This window comes from Vicia villosa, linkage group LG7, assembly GCF_029867415.1.
Source record: "Vicia villosa cultivar HV-30 ecotype Madison, WI linkage group LG7, Vvil1.0, whole genome shotgun sequence".
NCBI lineage: Eukaryota > Viridiplantae > Streptophyta > Magnoliopsida > Fabales > Fabaceae > Vicia > Vicia villosa.
The window spans coordinates 62897393-62911525 of record NC_081186.1 but is presented as its reverse complement, the minus strand read 5'-3'; positions in this window follow the sequence as shown (position 1 = coordinate 62911525).

Below are 14133 nucleotides of genomic sequence, written 5' to 3'. Positions count from 1 at the left end.
CACCGTTCACCAAGTTGCGTTCGACATTTTCGGCTACATCTACTTCCAAAGTGCCTTGAGGAGTTAGCTTTTGGTTGTGTCGTTCATCCATTCACCACTCATTAACTCATGCCTTCGACACCAATCTTCACCCTGTTACACTTTTGACACAACTAAAAAAAAAACAACTTCAAACGATAACAAACTAAAAATGAAATACTAAAACAAGAAAACAATACTGATAAAATCCCTCCCCCACTTGCACTAAACATTGTCCCCAATGTTTTCGTACTCGCGAGAGAGGACTTACAGAGCATCTTACTGCGGAGGAGGATGGGGGAAATGCAACATTAATTGTTACATCATTCTGTGCATTTCAGTCATCATGACGCCTTGACGAGTTTGTTTAGTTCCTTGACGGTGTAACTCCAGACCTTGGCGTGCTTGCTCACCTTGGAGATCAGCGAATTCGCCATGTATCCATTTCCATTCTTCACTCGTGAAAGAGGAAGATTGGCTACCACCTTGTGACGATTAACCCGTCTCTACCTGTATATATTCTCTCTCGGCATTCGGCTGAAACTGAAAATCTCTCCTAAAAATTTCATGATAGAGCCAATTCTCACTATACCAAATTTGTCTTTTAGCAGCACCCCTACGAAAGCGCTTTTAGGAAAAAGCGCTGGTATAGGCTTCGCTAAAAACAAAATTAAAAAACACGCTAAAAAAGCGCTCTTATAGGGGGGGTATGAAAGCGCTTTTAAAAAGCGCTCTGGTAGGGGGGGTATGAGAGCGCTTTTCAAAAGCGCTCTGGTAGGGGGGGTACGAAAGCGCTTTTCAAAAGCGCTCTGGTAGGGGGGAGGAACGAAAGCGCTTTTCAAAAGCGCTCTGGTAGGGGGGTTTAATGAGAGCGCTTTTTAGTCAAAAGCGCTGGTATAGACCAGGCTATGAGAGCGCTTTCCAGAAGCGCTTTAGTAGCCTTTATTAATAAAATTAAAACCAAAAACACGCTTCTACTGTTTCTCACTTTCTCTCTTTCGTTTTCTCTGCACGCGAAACAGAAACCCTCACTGTCTTCTTCATCATCCTCCATCGCCCCTCCGTCCACCACCTTCGGTCCTCCGTCCACCACCATCGGTGCCGTCCACCACCATCGGTCCTCCGTCCACAACCATCGGTGCCATCCACCACCGCGAAGTTCTTCTCCGATTCTCACGACATCTTTCAATTTCGGTAATCTTCACAAACTTTGAATTGAGTTTTGATCATTGGATTTGCTTGTCGTTAGTTCTTGCGAATTTGTTTGAATTATTTGTTTATTACTCGAGATGCAATAGATTTGTTATAATGGAAGTGTTCATAATCTTGCTTTTGTGCATACTAACTGTTTGTGGAATGGATTGAACCAAGTATGTATCAATACTGCCTTGCTTTATGAAAATGTATTGGAATTGCTTGCATCTCCCATAACTGAAAACAGAAGCAAATAAATTGAGTTATTTTATTTTAAAAATTTCTATTGTTATGCTTCAAAGAATACTACTTCATACTCTGTACTAATTAGTGAACTGTTCAATTTTGTTTCATCATCGTCGCTCATGTGTTGATTGCAGCCAAAATATCTGAAAGTAAAGCAAATACAAGCTGAATAAATCAAGTACAGTAAAAATATACAACGAGTTTAAATGAAGTAGAACTAGAATGACAAAATATAAAACTTACAGTGAGTTTAAATGTGGCAGTGAGATAATGGATTCTGGAAGCTGTCCCGTTAGATCATTGTATGAAAATGTATCAATAGATTTTCAATAGTTTTGATCATTGGATTTGCTTGTCGTTAGTGCTCTAATTGTTTCACATGTAGAGATTAAGTAAGTGCTTATTGAGATAGGTGATTTTGTCTTGTTCTATTGCTACCATTTTCTTCTTGTCTTGTTCTATTGCTACCATTACCAAGGTTTTTTTCTCTCATCTTTCACAACTTGCTCAATTTACAAATTCTTGTTACTATATATGAATTTATGAAGAAACATTATTGGTATTTTTACGGTTTAATCAATGAAATTGTTTGTGTAAAAAATGAAAGACATGGTTGGGTATCTCCGAGAATCTTCCATCTATGGATAGTTATTCTTTTTTTGTTGCTTTTCAATTCTACTTGATTAGTTCTAGTGTATAGCTTGTGTGTAGACTTAGGAAATGAATGATATTCCAAAACACATTTTTATTTAATTTTAATTTTAATTATTTGTATAGTAAAATATATGGTATGCATTTTCATGTTTGTCTCTTTTATTTTTTATGATACATGCAAGAACTTATTAAGTACTTTTTTTATTTAATTTTTGTTTTAAGTTAAATTAATAAATAGCTAAACATATTTAAATAATTTTTGTAAATTCGAGTGTTTGTAGTTACTATAGCTAATTGATAATTGATTTCATATCATTTTAAATAATGGAGTTCTATATTGGGGTTTTTTTGATATTGTGTTAGTAGGGGTGTATTTAACTGCATCGTGTGTGTGTTTAATTTTACAGTTACTTTGAAGTCTCTGGTTTCTACTTGTACAACACCGATTCAAACCTACCCATCTCCCACATCAAGTCTATAACTCAGGTTACTATCCCTTTCTTCTTGCTTATAGTTTGTTATATTCTGCTTATAGTTTATTGTTTATGGTTCTATTTAATATCAATTTAGTGTCTCTCAACCAGTTTTTTGGTTTGTGGACTTATATTACCTTGAAATAAGGTAATGTCTTCTTTAAGAAATCGGGTATTCTGATTAGGTATTCTGATTAGGTATTCTATTATGATGATAGCTATTTATTATCTTGACAGAATTCCTTATAGAAACGAAGAAGCATTTGTTTAGCTTAATTAAGACATGGATAAGACATGGATGAATTCAAACCGATTGTCGAAAGAGTACGAGAAAGGGGTATGGGAATTGGTTGAGTTTGCGGTTGCGCACTCCAAATACCCGCTTCGAATGCCGTGTCCTTGCTTGGGTTGCTGTTATGGGGGTAAGGTTGACGGGAATCAGTTGGGATCTCATTTACTACGGTTTGGAATTGATAGAAGTTATACATGTTGGACAATGCATGGTGAGAAAAGTAACGGGAATGCTGGGTCGAGTTGTAATAGGAAGTATGCTTCAAACGACGATTGCACAGACACATACGATTGCGATCGAGTCGAAGAGATTGCAGAAGCGCTTGAAGAAGATCTTGCGGATTGTCCCAAAATGTTTGAGAGGTTGGTAAGCGATGCAGAGAAACCGTTGTATGATGGTTGTTCAAAATTCACAAGATTGTCTGCGGTGTTAAAGTTGTACAACTTAAAGGCGGACAATGGATGGTCGGATAAAAGTTTCACAGAGTTATTAGCCCTTATGAAAGATATGCTACCAGAGGATAATGTTCTTCCCAATCGAACGTATGAAGCCAAAAAGATGTTGTCCTCTATTGGCATGAGCTATGATAAGATACATGCATGTCTAAACGATTGTGTTTTGTTTCGAAACGAGTATGCAGCGTTGAATGAGTGTCCTAAATGTGGTGCCCCTCGATATAAGAAAAAGTCGTCTCCTGCTAAAGTCTTATGGTATTTTCCTATAATTCCGAGATTTAGACGCATGTATCGTAGTGAGACCGATTCAAGACACTTGACTTGGCATGCAGATGAAAGAATTATTGATGGAAAGTTGCGACATCCGGCAGACTCACCACAATGGATGAAAGTTGATATTGATTATCCTGAATTTGGAAAAGAAGCAAGAAACCTTCGGTTGTCATTGTCTACTGATGGAATGAACCCGCATGGTATTCAAAGTATCTCGCATAGCACATGGCCTGTGATTCTTATGATCTATAACCTACCTCCGTGGCTATGTATGAAGCGTAAGTACATGATGTTATCAATGCTAATTTCTGGGCCTAAACAACCAGGGAATGACATAGACGTATACTTGGCACCGTTAATCGAAGATTTAAAGTTTTTGTGGGACAACGGTGTGGAGGTTTACGATGGGTATAGGAAGGAAAGTTTCAACTTGAGGGCGATGTTGTTTGGAACAATTAATGATTATCCAGCATACGGAAATTTATCCGGGTACAGCAATAAAGGTCAAAAGGCGTGTCCCGTTTGTGAAGATGAAACTGATACGACACGATTGGATCTTTGTCAGAAGAATGTCTTTCTCGGTCATCGTAGATTCTTAAATTCTAATCATCACTACCGTGGGTGGAGAAAAGCATTCAACGGAAAGGCCGAACATGGTACAGCCCCGCCTTTTTTGTCAGGTGATCAAATTTTTGAAAAGGTGAAAGATGTGAGCACTCAGTTTGGCAAGCCTTTTGCACATTCACTTGTCAAGGGTGGGTGGAAGAAGAAGTCCATTTTTTTTGAACTTCCATATTGGAAGTCGTTGTACGTAAGACATTTCCTGGATGTTATGCATATTGAAAAAAATGTATTTGACAGCGTTATAGGTACGTTACTCAATATACCAGGAAAGTCTAAGGATGGCGTTAACATAAGGAATGACATGGTAAACATGGGGATGAGAACCGAATTGAGACCCGTGACGAAAGGAAGACGAACATATCTGCCACCTGCTGTTTACACTCTATCTAGAAAGGAGAAGAAAACATTGTGTAAGTTCCTCAGTGAAGTTAAAGTTCCAGAAGGCTACTCTTCAGATATTAGAAGACTTGTGTCCATGAAAGACCTCAAGTTAAAGAGTTTGAAGACGCATGATTGTCATGTTATAATGGAACATTTTTTACCAATAGGTGTACGTTCTATTCTGCCAGAAAAAGTAAGAAGCGCAATAACTAAGCTGTGTTTCTTCTTCAGGTCAATTTGCAGTAAGGTGGTCGATCCCGCGATCTTACCAACATTGCAAAAAGAGATAGTTGTTACTTTATGTGATCTTGAAATGTATTTTCCTCCCTCGTTTTTTGACATAATGGTTCATCTAGTCGTTCATCTTGTGAAAGAGACACAATTGTGCGGACCAGCTTATATGAGATGGATGTACCCTGCTGAACGTTATATGAAAATATTAAAAGGGTACGTGAAAAACAGAAGTCGACCGGAGGGTTGTATTGCCGAACGATACGTTGTTGAAGAAGCGGTTGAGTTTTGTACTGAATATCTGTCAAATGTTCAATCAATTGGACTCCCCAAATCTCATATTGTCGAAAAAAAAGAAGGAAAAAGGCTAATTGGAAATAAAGTTGTGACAGTATCAATGGTCGAACGGGATCAAACGCACTTGTATGTTCTGCACAATGAGATTGAGGTTGAGCCGTATGTTGAAATGCACAAGGTTGTTCTCCGAGATTTAAATCCAAATAGAAATGAGAACTGGATAGTACGAGAGCACAATCGAAGTTTCATACCGTGGTTTAGGGATCATATTTATTCAAAGTATCGTTCAGATCCTGCTTCAGTAACAGAAAGGTTGAGATGTTTAGCCTATGGTCCAAGTGTAATTGTGCTTTCTTATAGCGCATACGCAATTAATGGATACACATTTTATACCAAAGAACAGGATGATAAAAGTACTATGCAAAATAGTGGTGTTACCTTGGTAGCTGAAGCAATGCACATATCAAGTGCGAATGACTTAAATCCGAAATTTGCAAATTTGTCATATTTTGGGGTTATCGAGCGCATTTTGGTGTTTGATTACGCGAAGTTTCAGATTCCTGTATTTGGTTGCAAGTGGGTTGAAAATAATAGTGGCATACGAATGGATAAGTCAGGATTTTTGCAAGTGGATCTCAATAGGGTAGGGTACAAAGATGAGCCTTTCATTTTAGCCTCTCAAGCTAAACAAGTGTTCTATGTCAATGATCCGACAAGTACGAAATGGTCTATAGTGCTTTTATCTAACAAAATAGTAGATGAAAACATTGAAGATCAAGGTGATATTGGTGTTGGCATTGAATCTTGTACAAGAAACGATCAAAATGAGAATGAATCTTGTACTAGAAATGATCATAATGAGGGTATTTGGATCAATCCAACCGTCCGCGTTGTTAAGAGACGCGTAGAACACAATCCTACAAAGAAAAGAAAGAGACGTTAGTGATAAAGGTAATAGTATACATATTCCGACTAATTTGTTTTATTCAATTTGTACCGATTGTTTTAATCAATAGTATAGTACTTATTCAATTTTGGTGCATATTCTCGTTTTGTACATAACTTTTGAACCATGTATCCGTTTGTCGACTTCTTTACATGTAACTATACTATTTTGACGATTCCGGAGCTGCTCATGCACTTATATGTTCATTTCGGGACTGTTTTTTTATCGGTTTTGCTTCTGCCCGTAATCAAAAGTTGGGCTTAGGGTCTGAATTTCGGAAAACCGACTTTATTTTTGAGTCCGTGGGGACGTTTTACCATAGCCATGTAAATTTCGTTCAATTCCGACAACTTTATTTTTTGACGCTTATTTTGATTTGTACCGATTTCGTTTCCGATTTACTTGTACATGCATGGTTTGACTTCCATTTTACTTGTATAGATTGTTAGCTTATTAATAGTGTACTAATGTGCTTTAGTTTGTTTGATACAGGTTAAATGGCTCCGGATAGAGATGCTCCACCTGAAAACTCACAAGAAAGAGATGCTCAAGAAAGAGATGCCACGGATACAAATGCTCCACCTGATACTGAAGCAAAAGAAGTTGCACGAGGCATCACTATCATGAAGGGAATCGTTCGACATAGAGACCAAGGATTAGTATACCGATTGGAATGGAATTCTGATAAACAAGCAATTAGTCCTAATTCTGCAAAGTTGACAAGTTATATTGGTACACTTGTTCGTATGCATATTCCGGTCTCCGTAGCTAGATGGAATCTGAAAAGCGAAGACTTGGATGCGAAAAAAAAAAGCGATTTGGGACGAGCTTCAGGTATATATCATATATGGTTAATTGTTGTTATTATCTTGATGATAAATTGTTTAAATTACTTATACTAACACACTATGAGTATTTTTTTTGCAGAGGACTTTTGAGATACCAGATGATCGTAGACGCTACATACTTGGTTTGGCCGGCAAAAGATATAGAGGGTGGAAAGCTTTTTTGACAAACACTTATCTTAAGGATAAAGATGGAAACTTTCTTGAAGAGGCACCGGGACGGCCAAAAAAGTATGAGATCTTCATTTGTGAAGAAGATTGGGCTAAGTTTGTAGAGCAAAGAGATGAAGATTTTCGGAAAAGGAGTGCCAAGAATAGTGCGAGAGCATCCAAACCCGCATATCCATACAAAAAAGGGCGTATGGGATATGCACGCTTGGAGGATAAAATTGTAAGTAAATAGAAATGCGTTTTAATTAATTGTCTAAATGTGTTTTATTTGACGATTTTATCATTTGTGTCAATGCATAGTTAGAGGAGACTAAAAGTGAGGAAACCTCACTTCCTGAACATGTGTTGTGGAGGGAAGCTCGTGTGGGCAAGGATCATGCTGTCGATCCCGAAGTTCAGAGAGTTTTTACTGAATGTGTAAGTATAATACTGTGTCTTTAATTAAATCAAATGTTTTTTACCGGTGTAGTTATAATGGGTTTTACCCCAAGTATCGATCACGGGGATTGTGTAGGAAATATAAATTATTGTAACTAGTCAATTAAACAAAATGGCATATGAGAGTTTTTTTTTGTTATAAGAAAATAAGTGAATTAAAATAAATAAGCTAAAATTAAAATTGACTTTTTAATAACTTTTAAAGTAATGCCAAGGTAGGTGTATGATTTGCCTTATAACTCCTCTGAATAAAGATCTCTTTAACAAGTTCATATCCTGCAACTATTTGTTCTTAAGGGTGTTTTCCTAAGTCCTTAGTGAAAACCTTTTGGTTTACAATCCTATTGCCTAAGTCCTTAGAAACAAAGGATTAAACCAAAGCAGAAATTAATAAAGAATATTCAAATGACCTTATGGTATCCCTAGTCCTAGGTGATAACTATAAGATTTAATTGTTTAACAACCTTAACAACCGTAGTCCTAGAGATTGTTAATCGGATATCAATCCTTGTTTTGCCGACAAAGAAAGCATAAAAACATTAAACAATCAAATTGCATAATACGAACATAGGATTAAAGCAATACGATATTCAGAGTCATTACAAATCAAATCAGGGACACCCCCCTGGCATTGGGGGGTTTAGCCTCTCATAGTATTCAAGAAATACAAATTGAAAAGTTTAGACATTACAAAGATTGGGAGAACTCTGATCTTCAATGGTGTCCACCGTTGAATCTCTTCGTCTTCCAAAACCTTGATGAAGCTATCTTTCAAACCCTTGATCTCGAATTCTATTGTACGCTCTCCAAAAGTGTCTTCTCCTTGTCTCTCAAATCACTTTTAACCTCTCTAGGTTTTCAGATCCTAGCCAGAATACCAAAATTGCCCCCGGGGACTTTAAAATTGTAAAAACATAAAAAATTCAGAAATTCTGTCCTCACACTGACACGACCGTGTTAGGTGACACGGGCAGACCGTGTCATCTTCTGGTCTTGAGGGAAAAAAGCTTCAGGAGGCCTGACACGGCCATGTCAGGTGACACGGGCAGACCGTGTCAGCCTCTGCCTCTTTACTCATTTTTGTTCCTTGATTCCTTTTTGCGTACCTCTTGGACATGCGATCTTTCATCAGTCCAAAGCTACCTGAAACCATTACCACACGAGATCAAAAGCACCTAATTGACAACGAAAATGTCACAAAAACAAATTGCAAACAAATAAGCCACAACTCGATAAATTAAAGAAAACATTTGAAAACCAACACAAAATGTTACCAAACATGACGATCGTGTGTCAAATTCATGATGAATATAAGTGTAAAATGGTGACCGATCATGAACTATGGAAGATTGACCAGTTCATGATGGGATTAAGAGCCGACATTGCTCATAGTGTGTCCCAAAGAGAGTTCACTACTTATGCTGAATGTTTAAGGCAATGCTATGTTGCTGAAAACAGTTTGAAGAGGGTTCAAGAAGAGAGGAACCAGAACAGGACTAATTTTAGGGAGCAAGGAAGATCTATTCAACACTTGAGGCCCCGTAACCCTCCCTCAAAGAAGAAGCAGGTTTATGGTGACCAATCAGCTCACCCGCCTTATTGTCTCAAGTGTAATAGGAAGCACACCGGGGAGTGCACGTATGCTTCAGTGACTTGTTACGAGTATGGAGAGTCAGGTCACATATCCAGATTCTGCCCCAAGAAGAGAGCTCCTGAGAATACTGCAGGTCGTGTGTACACCCTAGATGCAAGAACGGCCAAGGGAAACAACAATCTAATTTGCTTACCCCTCAAAAGACTCGACGTCATCCTTGGAATGGATTGGTTGTCTCTTAATTCGGTGTATATTGGTTGCAAGGAGAAGGCCATATTTATTCCTGCAGAAGAGACTTCTTCCGATGATGAAATTACCAAGTTGATAGAAGGTACGATCAGCGCGGTTAATTATCTCTTTTCTCAAGAAAGATCCTTTCTTCTAGTTCTTTCTAAGGAACCTTCTGTAAGGGTGGAATTGAATGAGATTCCTGTGGTATGCGAATTTCCTGATGTGTTTCCTGAGGATATCACTTCTCTTCCTCCGGAAAGGGAAGCGGAATTCTCAATTGATCTTGTTCCTGGAACGGCCCCAGTTTCTATCACTCCTTATAGGATGTCTCCTATTGAACTCAGAGAACTGAAGAGCCAGTTAGAAGAGCTTCTAGCTAAGCATTTTATTCAGTCCAGTGTTTCTCCATGGGGAGCTCCATTTTATGAGTGCATTTTTTCAATCCTAGGTTTTTCGACTACCCTTTAATGGCTTCGAAATAGAAGTCTTGAAACATTTAATGGTTTCTTTGTCGCAGCTGCACCCTTTGAGTTGTGCTTATGTGAAAATCTTCCACTATTAATCCAAATATCTAAATGGGAAACCTTATCTGACCCTTTTCTTCCACCTATTAAAAGGTCAATATGGTTTCGTGACCCAGGCATGGGGTCGTGGTTTGATTCTCCTGGTGCTAGCTATTTGTAATTTTGGGGCTTTTTGGAAAACTAAAAGTGTTTTGCAAAATTTATTCTTCCAGGTAGCCTCGCTCCGCCTATTGGCTCATGCAACATCTCAGATGCCATTGGTTTTTTCCTCGCTAACTCGATTCTTTATAATCCCATACCTTTCGAGGTAGACTTTACTAAATATCTGGCCAGTGGTTTAGTAAAAGGATCAGCCAAATGATAGCTTGTTTGTATATATGTCAGTGAAATGATCCCATCCTTTATCATTTTTCTCACGAGAGAGTGTCTAAGACCTATGTGTCTAGACTTTCCATTGTATACTTCACTGAATGCTCTAGCCAGGTGGCTTGACTATCACAATGTATCAATACTTTTAAGACATTATCTTTAGCTAATGGGACCTCCAATAAGAGATCCCTCAACCATTCTTCTTCTTGTCCAGCAGACGCAAGAGCCACAAACTCTGATTCCATGGTTGAGAGAGTAATGCATGTTTGTTTCTTACTCTTCCAAGAAATCGCACCTCCAGCTAATGTGAATATCCATCCAGTTGTAGATTTATACTCTCCAACGCTTGATATCCAACTTGCGTCGGTATATCCTTCTAGTATGGCAGGAAATTTACCATAATGAAGGCCAAGACTTTTATTCTTTAACAAATATCCAAAAATCCTTTTTATGGCCTTCGAATGTTCATCATTTGGATTGCTAGTAAATCTACTCATTTTAATAACCACAAATGCTATGTCTGGTCTAGTGCATTGCATTAAGTACATTAGACATCCAATTGCACTTGCATATTCCAATTGTCCATAGATCTACCATTGTTCTTTTGAAGTTTGACACTAGGATCGAACGAAGTGTTTACTTCCTTAAAGTTAAGGTGTTTGAACTTTTCCAACATTTTTTCAATATAATGTGTTTGATTAAGTTCATAACCCCCACTATTTAGTTTTACTTTGATCCCTAATATAGTGTCAACTAATCCAAGATCTTTCATCTTGAATGTGGAAGTTAGAAATCCTTTTGTTTCTAAGATTCCATTCATTTCATTGCTAATAATCAACATGTCATCAACATATAGACATAGAAATATTATAGCATTTCCACACACCTTTGTGTACAAGCATTTGTCACAAGAGTTTGGAATGAACCCATTTGAAAGTATGGCAGTGTCAAATTTTTGATGCCATTTTTGGTGCCTGTTTTAAACCGTATAAAGATTTGACAAGTTTGCATACCTTATGTTCATTTCCATGAAGTGTAGCCTTCTGGTTGCTCCATATAGATTTCCTCATCGAGATCTCCATTTAGGAATGCTGTTTTAACGTCCATTTGATGTACAATAAGGTTGTTCAAGGAAGCTAGTGCAAACAATATTCTAATCGTCGTAGTTTTTGCTACTGGTTCATATGTATCGAAATAATCAATACCTTCCTTTTGTCTAAATCCTTTTGCAACTAGTCTGACCTTGTAGGTGTTTAATGTACCGCTGATGTGATACTTCTTCCTAAACACCCATTTGCATCCAATGGATCTTGATCCCTTAGGAAGATCAACTAGTTCCCAAGTGTGGTTTGACATAATTGAATCCATTTCATCTTGGATAGCATCCTTCCAAAAATAAGCGTCCCTAGAAGTCATTGCTTCTTTATATGTTTTAGGATCATCTTCAATTTGAAGAATAATAGGAATTTTATGAACATCATTCTTGTTATTTCCTTCAACTAGATAAACAAAAATAAGTTGAGTATCGATTTCATCTGGTCCTAGACCCTTGTTTTTACGTGCCCTTTTGCTTCTTCTTGGTTCGGGTTGTGTTTCAACAATCCGCGTCCAATCATTGTCACGAGACTCTTTGATCATAGGATTCTCTTGTTCCTTATTCTTTGTGATAAGATTTTCAAAGAATTCTACATCTATGGATTCAACAATTACATTAGACTCTAAATTTAAAAGTCTATATGCTTTGCTATTTGGTACATATCCTATGAAAGCACATCTGATCCCTCGAGGACCTAATTTTGATCTTTTGGGATCCATATTTTTGTAATATGCTACACACCCCCACACTCTAAAATAATCAATATTTGGTGATCTTCCTTTCCATTTCTCATATGGAGAAATTCTAGTTGTTTTTAAAGGAATCCTGTTCATTATGTGACTTGCGGATAATAATACTTCACCCCACAAATTAAATGGCAATTCTGAATGCATTAACATAGCATTAATCATTTCTTGATATGTTCTATTTTTTCTTTCGGCCATGCCATTTTGTTGTGGTGTGCGAGGTGCAGAACAATCGTGTATTATGCCATATTCTTCACAATATGCATCAAATTCTGCTGAAATGTACTCACCGCCTCTATCACTTCTAAGTACTTTTATGGTAGTACTTAATTGATTTTCCACTTCCGCTTTATATGTTTTAAAGGCATTAAAAGAATAATCTTTATGCCTTGAGAGATATACATGTGTGAACCTAGAACAATCATCAATAAACATTATAAAATAACGGTTTCCCCCACGGGTTAACATTCCATTGAATTCACACAAGTCAGAGTGCACAAGGTCAAGAACATTTGTTTTTCTTTCAACATTTTTGAAAGGTTTCTTTACCATTTTTGATTTAATATTTCGCATTTTCAGAAATCATGAATGTTACATGATATCAATCCAGATTTAATTAGTCTATTCATAGTACTAATACCAATATGTCCTAATCTAGAGTGCCATAATGAAATAGATTCAAGAATATAAGCGGAAATAGAAATTTCATTAATAATACTGTCGGTAGTACAAAGTTTGATCATTCCTTCAGCGAAATATCCTTTTCCTACAAATATACCATTACGGGTCAATATTAATTTGCCCGATTCATATACAGATTTAATACCCGGTTTTCCCAACAAGTCCCCACTAACAAGGTTTCTATTCATGTCGGGAACATGAAGGACATTGACAAGAGTGACTTTCTTTCTAGAGGTGAAGTTGAGTTCGACGGATCCTGTTCCAACGTCATTGACCATTTACACTTCTTGTCCATCATTGACTTCGGTATAGGTTTTGAATGCCGCTTTATCATAAGATACATGTACAGTTGCACATGTGTCATACCACCATCCTTGGACCTTTCCTTTGATGGCCATAATTTCGCTTATAGTAGCGATTATGTCGTCATTTACATAAACAACATTAATCTCAATTTTGGGCTTGTTGTGCCTGCAATCTCAAGCATAATGTCCGGGTTTGCCACATGCGTAACATCCATTTTTAGTGCCTTTTTGTCCGCCATAGTTTTTGAACTTGTTTTATTCTTTCTTTGGACCAAGATGGTTTTTTGTGCCATCATATTTTTTCTTTCCTTTTGCAGCACAGCATTTGCCTTTGTAAATCCAGCGGACTCGGTCTTCTCACAATCCTTCGTTTCCTCCTTGATTCGAAGGTGTTTCTGAAGTTTCTCCAACGAGAAATCCTCGGAACTATGCAGCAATTTCTTTCTGTATCCTTTCCATGAAGGTGGCAATTTTGCTATGAATGCACCGACTTGAAAAGCTTCAGGGACATCAAATTTCACGGCTTTTATTTTATTCACGAGAACCTGTAACTCGTGTACTTGTTCAAGAATGGGCTTGGAATCCAACATTTTAAAATCAAAGTATTTAGATATTAAGAACTTTTTCGTACCTTCTTCTTCGGCCTTAAATTTGAATTCAAGTGCTTTCCAGATTTCCTTTGCAGATGCAGTACTAGTGTAGAGATCATAGAGACGATCGGATAATGTGTTCAGAATATGTCCACGACATAGCAATTCATCTTCCTTACGTTTCTTTCTCTCCTTTTTAATTTTGTTTCTTTCTCTCCTTTTTAATTTCATTGGTGTCAACTGCAGTTGGTTCTGGAATTTCCTCCAAATCAGGATCCAAGACATATTGAATTTTCAGAGTAGTCAGGAGAAATGTCATTTTCTCTTGCCAACGGGTAAAGTTTTTTCCATCAAAAGGATCTAGTTTCACAAGGTCCTGGTTCATCAGTTTGATGCTTGAAACAGAAGCGTCAGTGGCCATGGTTTAGAGATACTATAAAATTGTTAGAAAATATCAGT